The sequence below is a fragment of the Rhinolophus hipposideros genome, assembly GCF_964194185.1.
Source record: "Rhinolophus hipposideros genome assembly, chromosome: X".
Lineage (NCBI taxonomy): Eukaryota > Metazoa > Chordata > Mammalia > Chiroptera > Rhinolophidae > Rhinolophus > Rhinolophus hipposideros.
Genome location: NC_138046.1, coordinates 99729006 through 99756153, shown reverse-complemented (window position 1 = coordinate 99756153; position 27148 = coordinate 99729006).

Sequence of the window (27148 nt, the reverse complement as noted above, 5' to 3'; positions counted from 1 at the left end):
TAGAATATTCATTAGGTAATGATTTAATTTGTTAATGCGTCTGATGGTATTTGTCATGTGAGACAGCATGGTATTGTTAAGTGCGACAGACAAGGATTGAACCCTGATTTTGAGATTCTTGGTTTTGATAATGCAACAACTTGGATGAATTTCAAGAACATTATTCTTAGTGTAAAAAGCCAATCTCAAAAAGTTACACAGTGTGTGACTCTATTTATACGACTTTCTCAAAGTGACAAGAATATTGAGATTGAGAACAGGTGAAAAGTTTGCCAAAGATAAACAAGAAGTTATCAGGTTGGATTGGACTCTAAAAGTTTAGCACAAGGGAGTTAGTTCTGTGGTGATGAATAGTTCTGCATCTTGGTTTTCATTGCTATTAAACAAATCCACATATGGGTTCAAATTGGCTAAAAATACACACACACACAAGCACACACATACACACATGCATGCAAAAAATAGTGAAAATGGAATTAAGTCTGTAGTCTAGATAATGGTATTTTACTAATGTAAATTTCCTTGTTTTGGTATTCTACTACAGTTATATAACTTGTCACCACTGGGGACAATATCAGGGTAAGCGTTCACAGAACTCTAGTATTTTTGAAACTTCCTTGGAGCCTATACTTATTTTAAAATAAAGGTTAAAATATGAGAATTATAAAACTATTGAAAATTTGAACATAAAATGAATATTGATATGTGTTGATACTAAGGAATTATCATTAATTTTTAGAGGTGGTAGTTCTATCACGGCTATTTTTGACTTTTAGAGATTAATAGGAAATATTTTCAGATGATCTGGTATTTTCTCCAAAATAATATGGAAGGTGGGGAAGGGAGTGGACATATATATGAAGCAGGACTGACCATGAGTGGATAAGTGTTCATACTGGATGATGAGTGCATGGAGATTAACAATTCTATTTCTGTGCATATTTGAAGTTTTCCATAATAAAAATAGAATGAACAAAATAGTGATTTCCCCATGTAAGTTTTTTCAAATTATACCACTTCAGACTAACTGCAAAAATCATGTCCTCAGTCAATACTATATACCAACTTACTCTCTCACATAAAACCTTCAATTCTGCTGCCAGTGATTTAATTGTCAAATCAATACTGGGAAACCCAGCACAGATTTTGTTGATAAAACCTCCTAAGTATTTAATTTTAGAAATGTCCAGTGTACGCTAAATAAAATGAACACCATTTTAATTTGAAAATCTATTTTTTAAACATGTCATTTAAGCCCCTTAGAATGAAAATACATCCTTATTTCTTCATAAGCAAATTCAAAAATATGATCACTTTAAATCTATTATCCATGCAGGCGAAGGGCTGTGTGAAGCAAGGCTCCAGAAGTTTTGTATTTTTATTATCTGGGTTGTAAAAACTCTTACAAAGATGAAAAACAGAAATAATCTTCTCAGGCTATATTCAACATTTGTCTTTGTTCATTAAAAAGTAACAATACATTTTTCTGCCCATGGTACTGACCAATCAGTGTCTGATTTAAAAGTCTAGTAATCACTTTGGCATCAAGAGTTGTGTCTTGATACATGTTCTTTGTGTCCGTGTTACTGAAAATAGACACTGGCAACAGGCATATTTTCAGAAATAACTTGAAAATTGTCTTTAACCTAAAAGTTCTTAGTAGAATATATGTGTGAAATTTGATAAAGTTTTTCTTCCTGTGAAATTTGTAAAACTGTATTTACCTTTGTTATTAATGAAATGATAGTTTTAACAGACTTTTATATGAATGGTTCATTTTACATTTTATTATTTCAATTCAAAAACATTTTTCATCTTGTATTCGTCTTCAACATTTCAGACTCAATTTTTTGTTTACAATACTCTATACCTTAATAAAAGTTTCCAAAATTTCTATTTCAAACCACCTATATACTTAATAAAGTCCTTGAAAAGGTACCTTATGGAAAATACTATTTTAATATCAGAGTCACTTTATGGTCATTATTTGGTTTTTTCCACATTTCTGTAATGTAAAGGGAAGTAATTTCTTACTATCCACTGCTGTTGAAAACCTTTTTGTTACATTCTATAATTAAAATTCCTTTGCTGAACAAAAGAAAAATAAAACAAGACAGAGGGTTTGAAATAAATTGACTTTTGCAGGATAATCTTGTTATTATTTATCTGTGATCATTGGGCAAAACTTTTTCTCCCTCGTTCATTTAATGCCTTTAGTGACATCAATCATCCTTGACTACTGCTTCTATAAAACTCACCTGTACTACTAATGTTGCTTTGTAGTTTCTGCATATACCGGGGGTGCCAAAAAAATGTATACAAGTGGACACTTTTGCCAACGTTGCTCAAGCAGTAGTTCGCCATAATCAGAAGTGTCTGGATGCTGATGGAAACCACTTTGAGCGCCTCTTGTAATCACACAAGTTAAACGTGACTTGCATTCATCTTTTGTTATCAGTATATATTGAGTATTCCAATTTTAATACAGTTTTCCTTTCTTAAAATGTGTATACATTTTTAGGGCACCCTCTATATTTTGGTTTCAAATCCCACAAAGGGGAGAGTTCCATCAGTGTCAAATGGAAGTTCTCTACCCAAAACTGGAAGTTTGTGGGAAATGGGCTCAGCATTTCTGAAAAAAGGTGTAAATATTACCCTATTAAATTTGATCATTACCCTGTTCTCTCTGTGAGACCTCGATGACTAGAGGCTGTATCCTGCTGCAGTAGCACAACAGTTAAACACAAGTGCTGCCATGTAGCTGTGAGCCTGATACTTTATGGAATGCTTACAGAATAATAATCAGGAGGCATTTTTAAACTACTGAAGAGTGTCATTCTTCCCAAGGTGACAAAATGGAATCCTAAATATTATTTCAACCACATCTTATATTTATAGTGTATAAAGAAAAAAATGCAGCCCCTATAAAAGAACTCAAATGATTCAAGTGAAAATTCAGTCATTTGTAAATTCGTATGTAAAATGACAACAACAACAACAGGTCTTTTGTTTCTACAAGTATTCCATTGTGATATTTACTCCCCTTCAGCTTTTCACTTGCTGAGATGAAAGCACTTTACAGGCAAGTATTCTTGGGCCTGAAGATGGGTTGCAATGATCTGAAGTGAATTGAGTGACATTTAAGACTCAAGTGACCAGTGACCATTTTCATGCCAAGGTTGATTACATTTGAGATGAAGACTGTGAAAGAAGTTGAGGAACACCTCGGTGGAATAAAGCAGGGGAGAGTCAGAGTTCATAGGAGGTTGTATGTGAGAGGATTTAAAATCCAAACTGATGGGAATTGCAGTTAGAAGGTAAAGTGCAGACCCCAAGAACAAATCTAACAGTGAAACAGAAAAGGAGACAGGGCACATTTAGGTTGGGACTCAGTGATCCAGGCAGCAAATGTGTATTGAGTATTGAGGCAGAAGGTTTGAAAGTGGACTGTGGCTCTGGATGGCCTGGCCTGGCCTGGAATCCTAATCCTATCAAGGTGCATGACTTTAGGTCATTTACTCAACCTTTCTGTACCTCAGTGTTCTCATCTGTTAAATGAACTTAATAACCCCTGCATAGCCATCAGGTCAGTGCTTGACATGTGGAAAGTGTCAAGGATTACCCAATATTACCATGGTCATCATGATCAATGTTGCTATTGTTTTAACATTTTATTACCAGTGCTAGGCAATGATGCATGATCAAATAACTAAGAGATGAATAAGACAGTTTCCATTTTCATGAAGCTCAACCTAGTGCAGTGTTTTTAAATTATCGATTTAAAGGCAGCTTACTATTAAAAAAATACCTTAAATATATTTCTGAAATATAAGGTATATAAAATCTAAGTGAATTGTTGCTATTAAAGTTGTAATAGACAATCAATCAGGATATATTGTGCTGTTGTAATGTGTATTCTTTGGGTTCTAATTATCTAGTCATTAAGAATTGAGTTTATGGCTTGGGGAAACCTAATGCTTCCTAATGTTTTGCTGGGATGTTTTCATAATCGGAGTGGAGGAAGTTTCCTGTCTCTGAACGGACTTCATTATCTGTAATTCCCAGTCTTTTTACAATCTAATAGAAAAATATGCAAAATATTCAAGAAACTTAAACAAACAAAAATCTTAACTAGAACCAAGAAAAAAAACCAAACAGGAACTGAAACGTCCCAAATATCTAAATCATATGCATTAATGACAAAAGATTTAGAGATATCAGAACTTCATACAGATACCCACGGGCTGTAATAGGTTCATGAATTATAAAGCTTCTTTATTAAAAGTTTAAAAAATTAACATGTTAATAAGGAAGCTTTGTGTTATTTACAGCTGAAGTTTAAAATTTGGTGTCATTCTAAAGAGCAACTGTTTTTAGAAAACTATGACTCATTCTTCTGTATTTCTTAATGTTGAGACACAGAAACCAATCTGGGATCTTCATGGAAAAAATATTTATGGACATCAGTAACCGATGCAATTTGTTCTTCTTTAGTACATTCTGCTGTTTTTGTAAACAAAATCCAAGCAGAACATTAAGGCTACGCCTGGAACTGAGAAAAAAGATACCATTGATGGATGGCTCTATGCATGGATAATAAAAGTAATAGCCATCATTTATTAAACTTCTGTCACATCATATTGCAATCAAATCTCTTAAATGAACTTGGGAGAAAACTTGAACCAGAATTAGGGAGGATTTAGATTTTTCCAGGAGGGAGCAGGGCAGACAGGGCCTGGGGCCTAGAACTGTGTTTCCTAGGAAATAGGGAAGGGGGGTCCACTATGCAGAAAGAAGCTGCAAGTACTGCTCTCTTGATGTGAGTGAGAGGGGCTGATGGATCGGGAGATTTAGTCCTAAGGAATGGTGGCTGCATGCCCTTGACACACAACAGCACCTGTTGTTTGTGAAAGGAGTCATCACTCCTTAGGGAGAAATCATTACCTAACAGCAGTAGCACAGTGTCCCACTCCTGTCTCCTCTGTGATTAAGCACGTATGCGAGCTTCTCCAGGCTCCGCTGGAATCCTGAGTCCCTGTCAAGTGAGGAGAAAGCCTAAGCAGGGGTACCATTGGCCATGAGGAAGACAGAAATGTGAGCAAAGGGCTCTTCAGAGAGCTCATACGGCCTTGGGTAGAGGCATGTCAGTTGGACACAAGCAGCTTGGGAAGGGGAAAAGGATGACAAATCTGACACACTTCAGGAATCCCCTCCTTTTAGAGCCAGAGAGAGGAAAAAGGAGGAGCCCAGACTCAGAAAAACGGATGTGTTATAAATGTATATGTAAACTGTGATCTTAAATTCAGGCTTTGCACAAAATCCTGTCACACAGACAGCTACCAGTCCATTAGCTATTATCATAGTTTTGCCATTATAATGTTCAGACCCAATTACTTGCTGATATAATGATCTAGATTTCCTTTGTGAGATAAATCTTTTTAAATGCCTGCTTTTAAACTGACTTCCCAATTACACACCTTTGGTCCCTGGCACTGACAGTAATGGCTTGTGTAGTCTCAAGCGTTCATGAGAAGCACATTGCACTAGCAGAGTGATTTGTAACTTCACAGAGGCACGGATCTGAATTACACAAACTGGGGAAGAAGTAGCAAGTTACTGAGCCTGGCCTGGCCTTGAGCTTCCCTAGCAAAATATTGCTCTGTCTTAGTCATCCCATATGCAATTAGAAATCAGTGCTTTCCTCTGAAAATTAGATTAAAAATTAAGTTATTAAAAATGTCAGCCATTGCTGTTGGTGAGAGAGGATAGAAATTGGAGTAATCAGTAAAATTCATTACTTTTAGAAGGAAAAAATGACTGGTTACATTAGAGAATGCCATGTTGAAGCAATAGTTTCACCGTGTGATTTATGATGTGAATGGGTCTCCTATAGGTTAGATGAGGAAACACAAAAAGGGTTTTCTGAAATGACTTTAGTGGATACTCTGCAAAAAATACACTCATCCAATTTTTTTTTAAGGCATTAGAGAAAATTGGAGAGTCATTTTAATTGAGGTTCAGGAAATGTGTAGCTTTCAAGAGAAATACAATTTGAGCCCCTGAGCAGGTATTCCTTCATCATTATTACTTCCACTTTGTCAGAATCAGCTAAGTTCATCTTTAACCTTGGCAGAGTTGTAATATAAGATTGGGTATGGTAGAGGCAAAATTTATTTCAGTAGATTTACAGAAAATGTATTCTATACTTACAGAATCATTGAGAGTTTTAAGAGATTTATTTTAATTTTTCTTATATGTTACCATCCTTTATGGAGAAAATGATAGGCTAGAGTTATGTTCATAATATTGGAAGTCCAAGAACTTAAGGCATCTCCATCTAGAATATTAAGGGCATATTTTACATCCAGTTATTTCTTTTATTTGGCAAACATACCGAGTCCCTGTGTTTATGACATATTCTTAATGGAGGAAAGAAGTGTAATAAATGGTTCCTATATGAAATAGCTTATAATCTACTTGGGAAAATGAGCCATAGAGACAAATACCTATAAAAACAAAACCAATTATAATTTGAAAAGATAGCATATATCAACAACCAAATGAGTGCTCCAGAAAATAAGGATTTTAGGAACTCACAGGAGAAAAGAATCCATGAGGTGAAGTGGTCAAATAAATGGTGGAAACTCACACTTTAAAAGAATCAGTGGCTATTTTGAGAATAGACTATAGGTAGGAGAGAGAGAGAGAGAGAGAGAGAGAGAGAGAGAGAGAGAGAGAGAGAGAGAGAGAGAGAGAGAGAGAGACCAGGAAAGAAACTGCAGTAATCCAGGCTGAATATGTTGGTGGCTTAGACCAACATGGCAGTACTAATAATGGTGAAAACCACTTGGATTTTGTTTATGTGCTGTAGATTGCACTGACAAATTTGCGAATGGATCAGATGAGGCGTACAACAGAAACAGAGGAATCAAGATTTGCTGGAACTTTGTTGGACTGAAAAATGTAAGAATAAAATTGCCATTTACTGAGATGTGAGGACTTTAAAAAGAACCACTTTCGGGAGAAATTCAAAAATCTGTTTGGGGGCATGTTAGGATAAAGATGAATATTAGCACACAAATAGTGATGTTGAGTAAATAATTGGTTATATGAGTCTGAATTCAGAAAAGAGGCTTCGAGTGAAAATACAATTTTTGGTTTCTTCAGAGCATAGATGATAAAGTCATTAGGTTGTTGAAATCACATAGAAAGGGGGAGTGTGGATAGAAGAAAAGTTTGAGATTATATCCCAAGGCACTATGGTATTTAAATGTTAACTGAAGGGATCTGAAAAAGAGTGACCAGTAACAAAGAAATCCAAGAAAGTGCGATGCTCTGAGGGTGATGTGAGGGCAGTAGTTCAAGGGAAAAAGAGAGGTGAACTGCACCAGGTGATAGACACAAGTTAAGTGAGATGAGGAGTTAGACTTGATCTTCTGTTGAGAATGTGGAGAGAGTACAACAACCCAAGAGGCAATGGTACTGGGTGCCTCATCTCAAGTCATAGAGAACCATACCAGGGACGGTGTGGGAAAGAGTGACATTGAACTAGTTGCTAAGAGGGAGCTATTACAGTGTCTTTAAAATGACTATATCAAGGAAGAGTAGAGGTGGAAGATTCTGAGACATGAGCTTCAAAGCTGGCGTTGGGTAAAGAGGAAAATGAACAGCGTAGAGTGGCAAAAATGAAAAGGTACCTGCCCTATAGTAGATCTGTGGGATCCTGGGGATGGCAGTACCCCTTCTCCGAGTCTTTAAATGTCTGTAATACCCAACCAAACACTCCTCCATGAATTTGTAAATATCCCCTAAGAGGGGTGTTATGGCCTCTGGTTGAAAATCACTGGACTTAGTTCCAAAGCTCATTTTCTTCCCTTTTGTTAGCACTGCCTCAACTAGGTAACCTTTGCAAACTTGTAAAGTTCTATACACATCCACACGAAGATTATTTTTACATAGCCTCAACAGTTCGTTTTAATTGGGGTTGGCGTGGCTTCCAGGAGATTCTCCTTCTTTACCTAGTGATGTGTAACACTTCTATTTTATTTCTATTTTATTGATTTACGGTTTTAGTCTGGATTCCTTTGCTTAAACAAGTTACATAGAAACACAATGAATAAAACAGAGGAAATAGAAATTTTCTGTTTAAATACTAAGGATTTGTGGGTTTTTTTTTGTTTTTTTGTTTTTTTGTTTTTTTGTGTTTTTTTTTTTTTTTTTGCAGGGGGCCAGGGGACGATTGGGAAAGAGAGTAGGGTAGCAGGTTTTAAAAATAAACTTTAATGCAAAAGGATGACACTCTGATAGAAGAATTCCAGACCCCGGTGTGTGATGACTGGTATTTATAGAAATTATTCCTTCTTGTATGTAGTATTCCTTAAATTATACGGCCTAGTAGGATACCCATTCTGCCAGCATCTGTCAAAGCTAATGCTAGAGATAACTCTAATGAAACAGGGATGTTTAATAGCATTCTCAGTGCTTTTGGTCTTGAAAATACAGCCCCCGCAGATCTGTTCTTTAGTCTACCACAGATCAGAATGACCTAAATCTGAAATTCACACAACACCAAGCTAGAATCGGGATATACACAGAGGTGTCCCTGTTAAAATGGAGCTTTCCTTGACCAAACTTTATACAGACTCCTCTGTGCCCTCTTCTCAGCTAGGACTTGACCTTGGGTTTCCACATCCATCCTTGCCAAGTCCAATCCTATCAAAAATCCTGCTAAGTTAGTTTAGAGAGGATCCCCTACCCTTAATATCTGATCACCTTGGCATGCCTTCAGGAAGAATCCTGTTAAGTCAGTTTAGCAAGAATCCCCCGCCCCTTGATGTCTACTAGTAATTTTCCATCCACTGACCCCTGGGCCTTGCTCTTTGTCTGTAAATTCCCATTTGTCCTTGTGTTTGCAAATGAGCTCAGTTCTATGTTGAAGTCTCTTTTCCTCTATTGTAATAGTTTCTGAATAAAAAGTCTTTACCACTTCAACTACCATCTGTCTCTGATTCTCTTTAACAGAGGAGAGGGTGGAGCTGAGGTATTGTACCTAAATGGACACCCTGCCAAGTCTGGTAACTTATTTCATTCTTCACCGTGATTGTGTAAATATGTGTGCTTGTATGTGTGTCTTTGTTCAAGTAAATTGGAGAGAATGATATCTACTTTGTAATATCATAAAATTAAATTAAATGATTATATACACGAGGTCTGACAATTAAGTTCGCAAACTTGTTGCAACGATGTTGCTCACCTTTTTTGATATCAGAGGGATGATTCATTATGAATTTGTACCAACTGCACAAACAGTTAACCAAGTTTACTATTTGAAAGTGCTGAAAAGGCTGCGTGAAAAAGTTAGACGACCTGAACTTTTCACCAACAATTCATGGCTCTTGCATCACGACAATGCACCAGCTCACACAGCACTGTCTATGAGGGAGTTTTTAGCCAGTAAACAAATCACTGTATTGGAACACCCTCCCTACTCACCTGATCTGGCCCCAATGACTTCTTTCTTTACCCAAAGGTAAAGGAAATATTGAAAGGAAGACATTTTCATGACATTCAGGACATCAAGGGCAATACGACGACAGCTCTGAGGGCCATTCCAGAGAAAGAGTTCCAGAATTGCTTTGAAGGGTGGACTAGGCACTGGCGTTAGTACACAGCTTCCCAAGGGGAGTACTTCAAAGGTGACCATAGTGATATTCAGCAATGAGGTATGTAGTACTTTTTCTAGGATGAGTTCACGAACTTAATTGTCTGACTTGGTATGCTAAATATCTAGTAGGCATGCGACAAAGATTTACTATTATTATTGCATGATCCATAAGTAGGGAAGACAAGGGAACAAGAAAACTGTGGTGATTATGAATAATCACGTAAGCAGGTTCATATCCTCAATTTGACAATGCTCTGACTTTTACTAGAAACAAATTATTTTCAGTTCTTTTTCTTTTTAAGGAAATCATTAAAAATAGTAAGTGGGCTGTTTTCATACTTCGCACTCCATTATCTGTTTTTACTTAAGTCGTCAGAATACATTGCAGCCCTGAATTATCATGCCTAAAATTATCCCTTGACAAACTTTGGTCCTTTTTCATAATAAAAACATGTAAAAGTGAAATGTATTTTTTAAAACAGCCTTCTTCGGCCCCTTCTCTCCCAGGAACTCTGATGTTTTAGAGATCATTTAATGTAGGAGATAGACTAGCCACCACCACAAGGCTTGAATGCAAATTTTTCTCCTCCTTTCCCCTCCCTGCATGCCCAGTAAACAAGAAAAATGCGGAATCACCAGAGTACGGTGGTTTTTCCTCATCACAACTTATATTATTCTTGACCCCCGAGGAAAAGGGAGACATTGATTTGGTTCATGGGGAAGCTGATCGAATTCTGGATATGATCAGGTTAGCCTCGTATTTTCCCATGCCATCCCGTATCTATTTCATACACTCCCCACTAGTTTTCAGGTCTTCAGAGTGACTTGAGATTTCTAATACCTACTTAGGTACAGCCTCCTCAGGGCTGTAAAGTAAGCTGGATATATTCAGTAGCGTATTTATATCATGGATCATCTAAAATAAATTTAAAGACAGACTTAGCATGGGGAACAAGTAGTTTCTGATTGCCCCAAAAATGTGACCAGTAAAGAGAAAGTAAATCCTCTTCCTTTTGCAGCTCGGTTACGTTACCTACCATAATCTGAGCCTTGCCACTGAAAGACTTCCAACCGGTGACAATATCCAGAAGTAATCTGGAGAGAGTTTATTGACTTAGAAGAGACTTAAGATACTCAAATTAGCATACATACTCCATTGTCGCATGCCTGCACATTGTTTAATACTTTTCTCATTGAAAGGTGGGCTCTATATTTGCTTTCTTAATTGTAACCAATATAATGTGACTGAAGTGCTGCTGCTTAACTTGTGTGTCTAGGTCAGAAAATGCCTCTGCACCTTCCACCTGGTTCTCCTGGGATATACACTCTATGGGAAACTAGTCATCATGTGGAAAACCCAACCCCCTGGGACAAGCATAACAGAGAGACTACATGTAGGCACTTCTGTTGAAAGCTCAACCTGAGCTGCCAACCAACAAGCAGCATAAACTGACACTCATGAGAGTTAGCCATTTTGATCATCAACCTTAGTCAAACCTTAAGATAACTGTGGACATGAGCAACGTGTGACTGTAACTGTATGAGAAAATCTCAATCATTAAAATGCACCAAAAATACATCCGAAACCTACACACCAAATGTAGTTAATGAGGAAAATTCCATTTTCTATTAAGTTTTTTTTTTAAATCCACCAGTGTCAATATAAATAAGGTTTGCATTATTATACTCTCAGAGCCAAAGTTATACAAAATTAAAGTCTTTATTAATTATTCTGTTGACATTTTTTGATTACTTGGTAATGCTAAGTGATTCACTCAATATAAGAGGATCATCAGCGTTCAGGGCAAAAGAATCAAATTTTATTTCATATTTTGAATTCTTTTGACATATATGATCCGATATTATAGAATTCCTGATAACTGCATTCATTCCCCTAGGAATGTTTATTGAAAATTAATGAAGTGGGTCTATTTCATATTTCTTTTGAGACTCTTTTGAAAATTAACACTTGCAGATACACACCAAAATAAAAGATAAAAGCTGCTTCTAATTTGAAACAAACACCTAATAGTATATTAGGGATATTAATGAAAAACGAGCTCAGCCATTAAGTACATATGAAACAAAATTATTGCTTCTTTTTAGTTTCTTCCATACAAATATTTTGCCATACTTGCCTGTTTCATTCTCTTTAAAAACAAACAAAGAAACAAAAAAAAAAATACCAGGGCATGAAGAAGCAGAACTTATTATATTAGAAACTGAATCTTATGTCATATATTTTCCAGCAGTAGCCATAGCCAAGTTACCACAAAGACACTAAAAACATTAAGACGCTCATTGAAAATACAAAATTTCCCAATTTCAAGAAATTAATTTGTAATTATCTCAGTGTTCTTGAAAGGCCTGGGGTATGTAGAAAGGTAGTCTGGAAGTCAACTTGGAATTGGATTGAGAAGAAATGAATGAATGTGGGGGAATAAAGAAAGCAAGGGTTGAGCTCTTAATTCATTACTCTGAGAAGCTGAGCAAGACTAAGAGTCAATATAGTTAGTCACTCTTATCATAGAAAATAGTATGTTCAGCATATCTGTAAAATATTAACATTAATATGTTAATATTACTACTACTACTACTACTACAACTACTGCTGTAAAATCTATTGAAATTAGGATGATACCCAAAAAATTGAAAGCAAGTCTTAATGTCACCTGAATTAAATTGTATATTCAGTAGGATGAGATGCCTGTTTCTCCTTACCCTCTTTTTGACCCTAAATATGGGCCTGTGTTCTGAGTCTCCAATTAACTAACTACAAGCAGAGTTTCCAATCAGATTTAAAGATAAATTAGACTAATGATTTTTTCAGCTTACCAGAAATAATTGTGATGGCATTCTTGCAGAAAACTCCTATATTTCATTTTAGATCTTTATTGAGAGTTTTCCTTTGTGAGCATCATCCAGAATTTTAAGACTTCTGTTGACTGTAATCTCTTACAACTGATGATTGAATTTCTTAATTGTATCTGTCAAAAGCAATCACAAGTGAGGCAACAGAGGATGGAACTGTGTTATTTTAATAGAAATTATTTGGTTGCTCTGTTTCATCAAATTACATGCAGAGTGATATTATAGGATGATTAATTAACAAGGACACAAATATAATAGCTCAATTACTCTCAACTCTATGGATTATTTTCTATAACCAAGAAAGAATACAGAAAATTTTACTTGTTTAAAGGCCCATAAAAGTTATGAAATCAGCTTAATTTATTATATTTTAAGTGGAATATATCTGAAATATGTTTAGTTAATTTTCACCTACACTAGAAACTTGTGATGTAGAACATCTAAAATAGACTCCTAGTAGCAAAAGCTCTGGGCAAAACCCCAAGTGTTATGTAGTCCGGATGAACACACAGAACTAAATGAAAGAAAATCGATTTCCTATACAAGAAGCAAATTTCTCAGAGTAAACAAGTGGGATAGTACAATCTACTGCCTACTGAGTAAGTAGAAATTCATTTTCGCAATCCTGATTACAAAGGTAATATTTTCAATCTGACCAAGCTGGGAAAGTTATACAGAACATTTCACCAATTAGTGAAGGAGAAGAGCTCTCATTCATGCCCATAACTGTGTTTCTTTGGAGCTGATTAACCCATTTAAAAAACCCTGTTGTTTACAACAAACAATTTACTTTGAATAATTCCATACATATAGATGTAATGGCTTTATCCAGTAAATAAGGACAAAGATTGCTACAGCATAACAAACATATGGTTTCTCTTTTAAAAGTATCTTTAAGAGTTACAAAATCTGATTAGAAATAGTAACTAATTATATGTGCCAGTATTCCCCAGAAACCCAACTCTTTTTTTTTTTCCTAAGTGTACTTCAAGACAAATTTATATTCAATAATTACTGAGGGCATCACCTACTTGCTTGTCACTTATTGCAGGAACAAAAGTGCTTGAGGATTTTCATTCTTTCTAGGTATACTTATTAAGCATCTCTTTACATGCTTGGCACTGTGCTGGTTGTTGGGGATAAAGTGGTTGAACAAGTTATCTCACTTAAAATTTCAGATTTTTTGTATGATGTATAATACATTAATTGAATTAATTAATTAAGAAATGATAAAATAAAATAATGAGTAAAAGCAACCTGACCCATTACTGGATGGAGTGATAACACTATTTCTTAGATTTGAACATTCAGCTCACACAGGACAATTTTTTTAAAGAGAAATAAGCCTTTATTTCCTTGTTTCACAAATAAAGCTGGATGTACTGCACACACAGGACAATTTTTGTTCTTTGTTTTTTGCTTTCACACGACCTAAGTGAGGTGATTTTTCTACCTCCTTATTGTGCTTTTCACATGTTTCTAGATGCCCTAGAAATGTATAGTGACTGTCTTGCAATGCAAAATTTAGAATGGATCAATTATTGATATGTCTCTGAGCAGCAGTGTTGTAGCTACATGCTTCAAAATATCCAGATTTTTCGTCCTTATTGTTATGGCTATTTTTTCCCATTTTTTTCATGATTTCATAATTATGTTCTCCTTAATGGATTAGAACTAACTGCAGAGGGTAGTAACCATTCTGAGCATAAACCCATCAGAGAGACAGTTAATTTAAGCAAGGAGACCAAAATGGATAATACAGAGAGTGCCAAAAAAATGGATACACTTTTTAAGTAAGAAAACTATTAAAATTGTAATACTCAATATATACCGATAACAAAAGATAAATACAAGTCACATTTGACTTCTACAATTACAAGAGGTGCTCAAAGTGGTTATCATCAGCATCTACACACTTCTGATTAGAGCGAACTACTTGACCAAACGTTCTTGAGCAACGTTGACCAAAGTGTCCACTTGTATACATTTTTTTGGGGCACCCTGGGTAGTTGTCACTGCTCTGTCATATATATATATATATATATATATATATATATATATGGTGTTTCCCCGAAAATAAGACCTACCCAGACAATCAGGTCTAATGCATCTTTTGGAGCAAAAATTAATATAAGACCAGGTCTTGTATTATATTATATTATATTACCGGGTCTTATAGTAAAATAAGACTGGGTCTTATATTAATTTTTGCTCCAAAAGACGCATTAGAGCTGATGGTCCGGCTAGGTCTTACTATTGGAGAAATAAATAATATGAATATGTATCTAAAATAAATATATATGTATATATATGTATATACATAACACATATATATATACATATATAACAAATAAATATAATACATATATATGCATATATATATAATGCCACCTATCTGTTAATGTATTTTGCATGTTCTAAATATTATCCATTATTTTTGAGAAAAATCTTATGGTTTGAGGTTTTGTTTGCCACATGTGGTATGAATTGACCCAAAGTATTTTTTGGAAAAAAAAAACTAACGTAATTACTACTATAATCTAAAGCAATATCTATATCCTGTTCTTTAATAAAGAGAAAGTCTAATAACTTTGCATACTTCTGAAATAGATAAATGATTTTCTTAACAGCTATAACAACATTCCATCATGGTCTTTCTTTTTCCTTAGGTAACCACAATGATTCAGACTTGATTATACCTTTTGGGGGCTATTAGGATTCCACACAGCTATCATATACCTACCAGCCAATTGCATCCCATTGCTAAAATTGCTTCATTTTTGTTCTTCTAAAAGCACACATTTTGAAAGTTGATCACATGTGCATTTTGCTATGAACATTTACAAAGTTCAGAGAAATCTTATTCACTTATAGCCTTCTCACAGTTCCAAATGGTCATTTTTAATTTACAACTTATAAAATAGCTTTTTAAATATGAAAATCAATAAGTACCCAGATAGACAATGAAGCTCTAAGGCAGAAGTAGTTGAAATATATGAAAAAAGTTATAAACTATATATATAAATTAAAGACATATGATTGTTTCTTTCCTTTTGTGATTTTTAAATACCTAATTAGGTTGATCCTCAAGAATGATTTCTTTGTTCTAATTTCATCATTTAATTTATGTATTCACTAATTAATACTTCCCAAATTCTAAGAGGTGTCATTTACTCTTCTCAGTATTGTGTCTTATGCTCTCTCTAGGAGCTCATATTCTTGTCAGTGAGAGAAATAAATATGATAATGTGAGATATTTGCTGTAATTGTAGCAGAGGTCTTATGGACACAGAGGGCTGGAACAAAGAATTGGTGTAGTAATTTTTTAAAATAAATGAATGAAGAATATTGCCAAAATCAGACTTTCATGCCCCCCTTTAAATAATGGATAAAATAATTAGAAAATCACAAAGGAACTAGAACAACACAGTAAGCCAACTAGACCCAACCGACACCTAGAGATCACTCCATTCTGTTGATCACAGCAGCAGAATACATATTCATTTCAACTGCATATGAAACATTCTATAGAATAGATGATATGCTGGGCTGTAAAATAAAACCATAATAAATATAAAAACATAGCAATCACACAAAGTATGTTCTCCGAGCACAATAGAATAAAATTAGAGAAGAGAATGTGTGATACAACTGTGTGGAATTTAAACACACAATGTTAAATGACTACCAGGTCAAAGAAAAAAAATCAAAAAATAAATTAGAAAATACTTTGAGATGAATGAAAATGAAAACAGAATTTGCTACATTTAGGGTGTGCCACAAAAGCAGTGCTTGGATGGAAATTCATCATTGTAAATCTCTATGCTGATTAATAGAAAGATCTCAAGTCAGTAATCTAACTTCCCACCTTAAGGAACTAGAAAAAGAATAGCAACTCAAACCCAAAACAATAGAAAGAAGGAAATAATAAATATTAGAGTGAAAATGAATAAAATGGAGAATGGATAAGGAATAAAAAAAATCAACAAAAACAAAAATATGGTGATTCTATCACCATATATTTAACCCCTTCACTGACTCTGGGTAGTGAGCACACAATATAATATAATGACGTATTCTAGAATTGTGCCCTCAAAACATATGAGTTTACTAACCATGTCACTGCAATAAATTTAATAAAAATTTAAAAAATAAAATTAAAAAATAAAGAATCAAATGTTCATGCAAAGAAAAAAAAAAGAGTTGGTTCTTTGAAAAAATATCCAGAAATTGACAAAAATTTAGCTACACTGACCAAGAAAAAAAATAAAGATCCTATTTGCTAAAATCAGGATTTAAAGAGAAGGTAATACCATCAACCTTAAATAAATAAAGAGGATAATACTATGAACAATTGTATACCAACAAATTAGATAACCTAACTGAAATAAACAAACTCCTAGAACAGACTCAAAGTACTAAAACTGACTCAAAAAGAAATAGAAAATCTGAATATATCTAACAAGTAAAAAGATTTGAATTTGTTACAAAAATCTTCCCACAAAGAAAATCCCAGGACCAGGTAGCTTCACAGATGATTTCGATCAAACATTTTAAGAATAATTAACACCAATATTTCAGAAACTTTACCAAAAAGTAGAAGAACTGGGAACACTCCCCATCTTATTCTATATGGCAATCTTACTGTGTCACCTAAGTCAAAGGCATCACAAGAAAACTACAAACAAATATTATTTACACATATAGCCACAGAAATCCTCAAAATCGTTGCACTAGATGCAGTAAAAACATTTGACAATATCCAATACCTTTCTTTCATGATAAAAACACTCAGTAATGTAAAGGTAGAATGGTGAAATCCTTACCCTACTTAGGAGTACCTATTTGAAAACAAACAAACAAACAAACAAACACCGCTACCATCATACTTAAATGGTGAAAGACTGATCACTTTCTCTTTAAGATCAGGAACAAGTCAAGGCTGCCTGCTCTCACTATGTATTTTCAATATTTTATTAGAGGTCTGTCCAGGACAATTAGGCAAGAAAAAGAAATACGATGTTTTCAGATTTGAAAGGAAGAAGAAAAACTATATTTATTTGCAGATGTCATAATCTTATACATGAAAAAATCTTAATAATTGCACCCAAAAAAATCTATTAGAGCTAATAAATGATTTGCCCTAGACTTTAAGATATAAAATCAACATACAAAATCAGTTGTATCTTTATATATTAATGATGAACAATCCTAAAATGAAATTAAGGAAACAATTACATTTATGATAGCATTGAAAACAATAAAATTCTTAGGAAAAAATTTAACAGAAGCACTATTGTGGGGACAGAGCCCCAGAGAGCAGTTTCCAGGCTGTCGGCCTCACGTAGAAAGGTCCTGGCTCAGGTGGTAGATGGCCGTCAGCTGTGACTAGTTGGCCATCTGCTGTTACTGGTTAGCCATTAGCGACTGATATAACTGCCACAGCTAAGCTAGCAAAGTGGTGGTGTAGTGGCATGGCGTGGTGGAGTATGGATTACGGATTGCAGAGAGGCGGATTGCAGCTAGCAAGTGAGGTTGGTTGGCAGAGACAAATGGACTGCAGGTTGCGGATTGTGCGGCTCCTGCTTCCTGTATCTCCAACCCAGCCGCCAGTGAGACTATAGTGGTATGACTCCCCTATCTATGGCTCCGTGGGTGTTCCTTTTTCGCCTCACCATATCCTTCGTTCTTATGTGGGGAGCAGGGCTAGAGACCCCGCAGGCCACGGCACATGACAAGTATGTATTAGGGTTCTCCAGAAAAACAATGAATAGGAGACGATAGATAGATAGATAGATAGACAGACAGACAGACAGACAGACAGACAGACAGACAAATAGATTTATTATGGAAACTGACTCATGAAATTATGAAGGCCGAGAAGTCCCACAACTTGCCATCTGCAAACTGGAGAACCAAGAAAGCTGAAGGTATAATTCAGTCTGAGTCCAAAGTCCTGAGAGTTGGGGGCTTATATATATAAGTCCTGACCTGAATTTGAAAGCTCAAGAACCAGGAATGCCAATGTCCACAGGCAGGAGACGATGGGTGTTTCAGCTCAAGCAGAGAGATTGAATTCAGACTTCCCCCACCTTCCTGTTTTATCTAGGCCCTCAACAGATGACTGCCTGCACTGGTGAGGCTGCTTTTCTGTACTCAGTCCACCGATGCAAAAGCTAATCTCTTGGAGATACCCTCATAGACATATTCAGAAACAATACTTTATGAGCTATTTGGGCATTTCCTAGCTCAGTCAAGATGGCATACAATGAACCATCACATAGTATGAGATGTATATACTGAAAATTACAGAATATAATTGAACGAAAACAAACAATACCTAAATAAATTGAAAAGTATATCATGTTTATGAATCGGAAGATTTTATATTGTTATAGTGACAATATTCACCAGTATTCCCCTACAGATTCAACATAACCTCTATCAAAATCCCAGTGGGCTTTTTTGGTTTTTTGGCCAAAATTCATAAACAACATAAAATTCATATGGAGATGAAAGAGATCTGATTTCAAAACTTACTACAAAGCTATAATAATGAAGATAGTGTGGTACTGGCATAAGGACAGACACAGAGATCAACTGAGACTCCATAAATAAATCCACATATTTATAGTCAATTGATTTTGATAAGGACGTCAAGCCTAGTCAATAAAGTATTGTCTTTTCAACAAATGGTGCTGGGACAACTGGATAGCTATATGCAAAAGAAGGAAACTAAACTAAACTAAACACTTACCTCACACCATGTATTCAAATTAGCTTAAAATGTATCTAAGACCCAAACATAAAATCTAAACCTATAAAACTCTCAGAAGAAAAGTAAGTGTAAACTTTATGATCTCAGATTAGACAGTGGTGTCTTAGGTATGCCACCAAAAGCTCAAACAACCCACAAGAAAAATAGATAAATTGTACTTCATCAAAACTAAAAACTTTTGCACTTCTAAAGAAACTATAATGGAAGTGAAAAGACACCCCACAGAATGGGAGAAAATGTTTGCAAATTATATATCTAATGAATGTCATATCCAGAATATGTTAAAGCTATTACACCTAAAGCTGAAGTAGATTAACATTGAATGTCTAATATATATATATATATGTATATATATATATACATATATATATAATCACAGGATGTAAAGTACAGCATATGAAATATAGTCAATGTATTGTAACAGCTATGTCAGAGGGGTAGTAGATTGGGGGTGAGGTTATCACTTTGTGAGGGGTGTAAATGTCTAACTATTACATTACTTTGTACACCTGAAACTAATACAAAAATAAATACATAATAAAAGCTATTACAACCCAACAACAAAAAGACAAATAACCCATGTGAAAGCCTGTGCAAAAGATTTGAATAGACATTTGTTTAACAAGGACATACAAATGGCCAATAAGCACATGAAAAGATGACAACCTCATTAGTCATTAGGGAAATGCAATCACAACTACTAAGAGATACCATTTCACACATATACTCAAATGGCTATGTTCGAAAAGACAAATAATAACAAAAGTTGACAAGCATGTAAAACTATTGGAATTCTTACACATTGTTGATAGAATGTAAAATGGTGTAGCTGCTTTGGAAAAAATTGGGCAATTTCTTAAAATTTACATGTGGAGTTGCGATATGGCCCAGAAACTACACTCCCAGGTATTTATCCAAAAGAATTGAAAACATGCTCACATAAACTTGTTCACAAATGTTCATAGCAACTATATTCATTATAACCGAAAACTAGAAACAGCCCAATGTCCATCAACTGATACTGACTGATAATATTCCACTATATGGATATGGATATACATACAATGGAATATTATTAGTCAATAAAAAGAATGAAGTAGTGATACATGAATGAACCTTGAAAACATCATGCTAAGTGAAAGAAGCCAGAAGAAAAGGCCATATAGTGTATGATTCCATTTATTTGAGAAGAAATTTACCCAGAAAAGGTAAATCCATAAAGACAGAAAGTATATTAGTGTTTCCAGAGTGTGGTGGAGTGGGAGAGATGGGGAGTGACTGCTAATGACGTGTGTTTTGTTGGGGTGATGAAGTTATTCTGGAATTAAACAGTGGTTATGATTGTATAACTTTGTGAACATACTAATAACCACTGGATTGTAAAATTCACCTTAAGAGTGAATTTTATCATATATAATTTTTATCTCAATACAAAAAGGAGAGTGAATCAAACATTATGCAGTGAAATGCTATGAAGTAATTTAAACCACAGTGGAGAAATGTACCTGACACAGACAGATGTTCATGGCATATTATTAAATGATATGAGCAGATTATGAAACTGTATGTATAATGTTACTTTGTATAAATAGTGTGTTTATCTATATACACATATGTAAGGGTTTATATTATGTATCAATGTGTTTATAGGGATTTTGTCAAGGCAACATGGAAGCAAAAACACGGATGAATGTTATTTCCAAAAACATTAGGAAAAGAATGCAAAATAAACACAAAACAAGAAGAAAGGAAGTATTATAGATAACACAGAGATCAATGAAATTCAAAATAGAAAAAAATGATAGAGAAACTTAAACAAAACAATTCTGGTTTTTTAGAAAGATCAAAAATGTGACGAACCTCTAGCCAGACTGGTAAAGAAACAAAAAAAAAGACACAAACTACCAACATCCATAAAGAAAGAAGGAACACTACATGATCAGCAGACATTTAAAGAATAATAAGAGAATAATATACTATGCACTTAAATCCAACAACTGTCATGAAATTGACCTTGTAAGACACAAACTACCAAATTCTACTAAGCAAAAAATTGAAAACTTAGTAATCCTTTATCTATTACAGTCATTTCATTTGAAGTAATAAAAAAAATCCTCCCCAAAATAAATACCAAATAGTTTCACTATAGAATTTTTCAAAGAAGAGATAACATCAATTCTACACAATCTCTTCCAGAAAACAGAAGAGGAGGGAACACTTCCCAACTCATTTTGAGTCCATACTTATCCTGATACTAAAACCAGACAAAGGCAGTATAAGAAAAGTAAAATAAATACCAAAATCATGAACACTGACAAAAAAAAATCATTAAAAATATATTGCCAATGAAAACACATGGATGGAAAATAATCACATCAAGTGAAGTTGAACGTCATTAGCAATTAGGGAAGATACAAATTAAAACCACAAGAAGAAACCCTTTCATACCTATTAGACCGCCTAAAATAATAATTACAACCATCATCATTATCATTTAAATAAACTGACAATACCAAGTACTGGGAATGATGTGGAGCAACTGTAATTCTCACACATTAATGGAGAGAATGCAAAAGGGTACAACCACTCTGGATATCAGTTTTCCATAAAGTTAAATATAAACCTACCGTGCAATAGGGTCAAAACTAGCGTAAAGCCAAGTGAGGTTTTTGTTCTTGAGGTGAAATGCCTCAAGAACATGTATTAACCTCAAGACCAAAATTTAAGGGCATGTCAAAAAACTCAGTAATCAAGATCAATATTATTTTAGTGTAATATCTTAAAATATCAAAATCAATGCAAACGTCCATGAAGAACAAAATTTTAAAATTTGAATGAGAAAAAAGGATCAGTGTTACTGTTTTGGTCTTATTTCTCGGGCTCCAATATGTCTCAGCATACCCTTGCCCAGCAGTCTCACACAGGAATTTATCCTGGAAAAATGAAAACAAGTTTACACATAAACCGGTATATAAATGTTTATAGCAACTCTATTCGTAATTGCCAAAAAGCTGGAGAAAATAGAAAAGTCTTTTAAGAACTGAATAGTTAAATAAGCCATGGTAAATCCAGGTAATAGAATATTACTCATAAACGCAAAGGAACAAACCATTCATGCAACAGCTTAGGTGAATCTTAAAGGTGTTATGATGAGTGAAAGAAGGCGATCTCAAAAGATTACGAGCTATATAATTCTATGGATATGACATTCTAAACAAAGCAAAGCTTACAGATCAAGGACAGATTAGTGACTATCATGGACTAACAGCGGGAGAAGTTTTTAACTACAAATGTGCAAAAAGGACTTTTAGCAATGATGAGATTTTTCTGTATATTGTGGTGGTAGTTACAGGAATCCATACCTTTGTTAAAACTCAGAACTAGATACTTCAAATAAGATACTAGTAACTTCAAGACACAGTTACTCAACAAGTAAATGCATGCACACATACATAAAACAAGTCAATGTATCTCTAAGTGGATTAAAAATAAACAACCTCTTGGTTTATACACGTATAAGAAATTTAAGGCAGGAGAGGGATCTTCGTGTTTTCCTGATCAGATAACTCTATGTTGGCATTATCCAATCGGATGCAAATCTTGAAAAATAGAATTTAAGTGGATGGAGAGGAGGGAAGAAGGGTATTTTAGGAGCCTAAAGAAAATGCAGATATCTGAGAGGGACGGATGCCTATGATAGGCTCTGGAAATAGTGACCCTCTGAATAGACTAAAGCAGAGGGTATGTTTCAAACAGTAAAGGAAACCTAGAATGTCGGAGTAGGCCAGTACTGTGGACAGCATGTATAATTTTGATGCTATCCTGCATAAGAAACAGAGAAACTTTGAATGTTTTGATAAGGTAAGTGACATGTTTAAAACCCTATATGAGGATGATTAGTTTTATGGCATTCTGTAGGGTAGATTGAAAGTGAATGAGACTAATTGTATTAGCTCAAACATAAAGAGAAAAGCATTCAAGCTAAAATGATAGTAGTGTAGTTGAAATATATTTTTTTAAATTACAGAGTGGCAAATGGTTTCAATGTCGGCTGTAGTAAAAATAAATATAATTTATTGTGACCCATTTTCAACTATTCTTTGTTACTATTTCAAAGTGAGCAAGTATTCACTTTCTAACATTTGTTCTGAGGTTCACATCGATCACTGATGAAACCAGTCGAAAATATTTCTCTAAGCCTAAAAAAACTCTTTTGAGGGCATTAAATATATTTAGATTAAAAAATAATCTAGTAACTTTCAATATTTGCAGTTAATTGGCATAAAATGGCTTAATGACCATAGTATTATATATTCAAAATGACAAGTTGAGAGCCTGTGCTATCAAACTTGAGGTAGGTGGTCAGACATTTCACTGTTCGTTAATTTTGACCTCAGTCCATACAATGCATTCACAGAGACCTAGTGCCTTTGTCAAGTTCATTTCTAATAGCAAATGGAAGAACCATCCTGAGCCCCACAAAACAGATGGGCAAGTCATGCTGAAACCAGATGTAAAATGAAGAAAATCAGTAAGGTAGGTCCTGCCCTCCCAAATCCATACTTTCTCCTATCTTGTTCAACACCCGTGTAGGAAGTATTCGGTGGGACTTGGGGACAGGAACCTCTTATTTCTCCACCAAAGTTTAGCAGTCTGTGTTGAGCAGACACAGTTAAAACCCATCATGGAAGAAACTGGCTTATTCAAACAGAAACAAATCATTCCTCTAGCATGTGGTGAAGAAAAGTAAAATAAAACCAGTTCCTAGTCAGCATTTCAAATATAAAATAACAGGGATCATTTATATTCGACCGAAGTGTACTTAAAATATATTGTCCACGTGAAAGTGAGAGGCTGAAATGTTATCGTCATGTAGCAAATGATATTACAAGTACAATAAGGACAATTATGGTAGAACAGGAAAATAAGATAGAAAATGGAATTAATTTGTCACCCAATCATCTGCTTAGTTAAAGCATTTCGAAGATAGACCCTTTAAATCTTACTGAAAAAAATCCATGTATGTTAAAAAATAATATAGATTGGGATATCCATTCCAAACCAATAGAAATATTTTACTACATAATCAGTATCTAGTTACTTCCTTTTGCCTCCAACTTTTTTGGTCTTCATTTTGCAGACACCATATTTTGTATATTTTAAAGATTATGCTAAATATATAAAGTCTGAGCATAGAAGCAATGCTGCTCTGGCTTAAGCAGAAAACAAAGACCTAATAGGATTTTCCATCTTAAATTTTGTTTCACAGTTGAGCATAAATTGCTTTCGCAAAACCGAGCCATGTACTTTTGCTTGATATGTTACCTTCTCTGACTTGTCAACCTAAAGCCAGTAATAAATTACTCCAAGAAGCTGAGCCTTTCAATGTCAACAACACCATCCACTTCAGGCTCAGTGATGACCAACATTATGGGAAACTTCCAGACCCTATCGTGAACTTTATTATCAGTGGGACTTGAGACACTGAATAAACTAAGAGATGAAAAAAGCAACGCTCAATCGGAAAACAAAGAAAGAGAACGATAGTATGGTAAATCAATCGCCAGGTGAAAATGTAAACCTTGAGGTTTTGGCTAAGCTATGGTGGGTTTTAATTTTTTAAAAAATGCAGGTGGCTGTAAATGAGATTACAGAAATAACTTCCATGCTACGGTTTATACTACTATTTCTGTTTGGGGTAATGTTTTTGCAGGGCATCTTATCTAGTCTTCACTTGTTTACTAAAAACTGGTAACTTGTATCTAATGGAGCCTGTGAATTTAACCAGCCAAGAGTATTTTATAAAGAATACAAGGAAATATTTGAAAAATAAGCCCAAGTATTAGGATAATAGGCATGATACAAGAGGGCGTTTTGTTCGAAACGGCAGATTGTGAAGTCATTTTAACTCGAATTTCTTTACTTGGAAAATGCATGTTTTCTGGGAATACTTGCAAAGTGTCATGACATTGCTTCAGAAAGACTTCTATTTTTTTTTAAATCAAGTTACAATTACTAATCACCAGACACATTACAACATAACATTGTATTATTATATCACTTCAATTTGTTACAGTTGCTAAGAGTAGAGCCCACTGTAGAATAAGGCCAAGCTTTTTAGGTCAAATGGTAAATTTGGTGGTTATGAAAATGAAAGAAGAAGTTTTGCTGACTGTTACAGCTATTGAGCTGATGGTTTTCTGCAATGTTTTTTTAGGTACAACATTCTTAGGTTCACATTTCTCTGTGGACTTTCACACACATCCCACTGAGACACAGATCCCCAAACATGGACAATAATCTGTAATGTCAAAGCTGCATGGGCACGAGGGGAAGCTGTAAACAACCTGTTTGGGCTCATATGCAAACAACAGAGAGATTTCTTGCTGATCTGCCACGGAAAAAATACCCCCAAAAGAATTCTCACCAGTGTGCCAGGTTGGGTTTTGTTTAAAGTAAGTCCTTCTAGGGGTGGCCCAGCCTAGCCAGGTATTGAAGGTTTAGCAAGATTTCCCATCACATCTTTTAAGCAACACTTAAAGGGGATCCCCTTTGCAATGACATTATATGATCATGGTAGTTTCTATGAGTCTTCTATGGATAAACTGCTAGTCATATTAAGGTTGGGAAGAACTAGAATTTGAGGTTAGACATACGGTATATGGATTGTAGAGTTATGGCACATACAGTATCTACCCTTGGACGAGTTACATCATTCCTCAAAGTCTCAGTTTACTCATATTTATATCACAGATTTGCTATGAAATTAAGTAACATATGTAGCTCACATAACACAATGTCTGGCACACCGTGAATTCTTTAGATATGTTAGCTTTCTTTCCTTTCTGGCATTTGTCCCAGTGACAAAAAGCAAAATAAGTCAAATTATAAGTACATGTGAAACAATTTCTGAAATATGTAAATGAGTACCATCTGTGTAGCTGTGAATTAAATTATGAGTTTGACCTCAGTCCCAGGTTACTGACATTCCTGTTATGATTAGAACGGCTTTGGCAGGAACGTACCTTTCTTAGCCACCTTTTCCTTTTGTTTTTTAACTTTTAAAATATGAGGTAGATTTTACACCCACTGAAATAAGTTTCTTCATGCCCCTTCCCAGACAAATACCCATTCCACAGGAAACTCTCTTCTGATTTCTCTTACTCTGGGTTAGTTTCGCCTGTTCTACAACTTCATATACACGGAATCATACAGTATGCACTGTTTTTTTCACACAACATGAAATGTTTGAAATTCATCCATGTTGATCCACATATCACTAGGTTGTTGCTTTTTATTGGAGAGTGGTACTCAACCGTATAAATATATCAGAGTTTGTTTATCCATTCCCCTCCATTTTTGCACTTATTTCTCTGTTAGTTTCAGTGTGTAAGGTATTGTTGAGCAGATAAAAAGTTATAAGGATTGTTAAGATAATTAGCGTTTCAGAATATACTCCAAGGTAAATTATATGTATGGGCCAAATCCAGCCTACTATCTGTTTTTATAAATAAAGTTTTATTGGAACACAGCTATGCCCATTTGCTTATAAATTGTTTATACCTGCTTTCATGCTGCCATGGCAGAGTTGAGTAGCTGTGACAAAGAACATATGACCCACAAAGTCTAAAATATTTCTGACTCTTTACAAAAAACGTTTCCTGATCCCTGTTCTAGAATGATTATCACTTATTAATGCTATATGAGTTCTGCACCAAATCAAGATGTCTTAACTGATTTAAGTTATAATATAGGTCTTTGAGTTTGATTTAAAACAATATAAAATGGCCAAAGGCCATTGAAATAATATTCATTTAGCTTTTATAAAAAAAAAA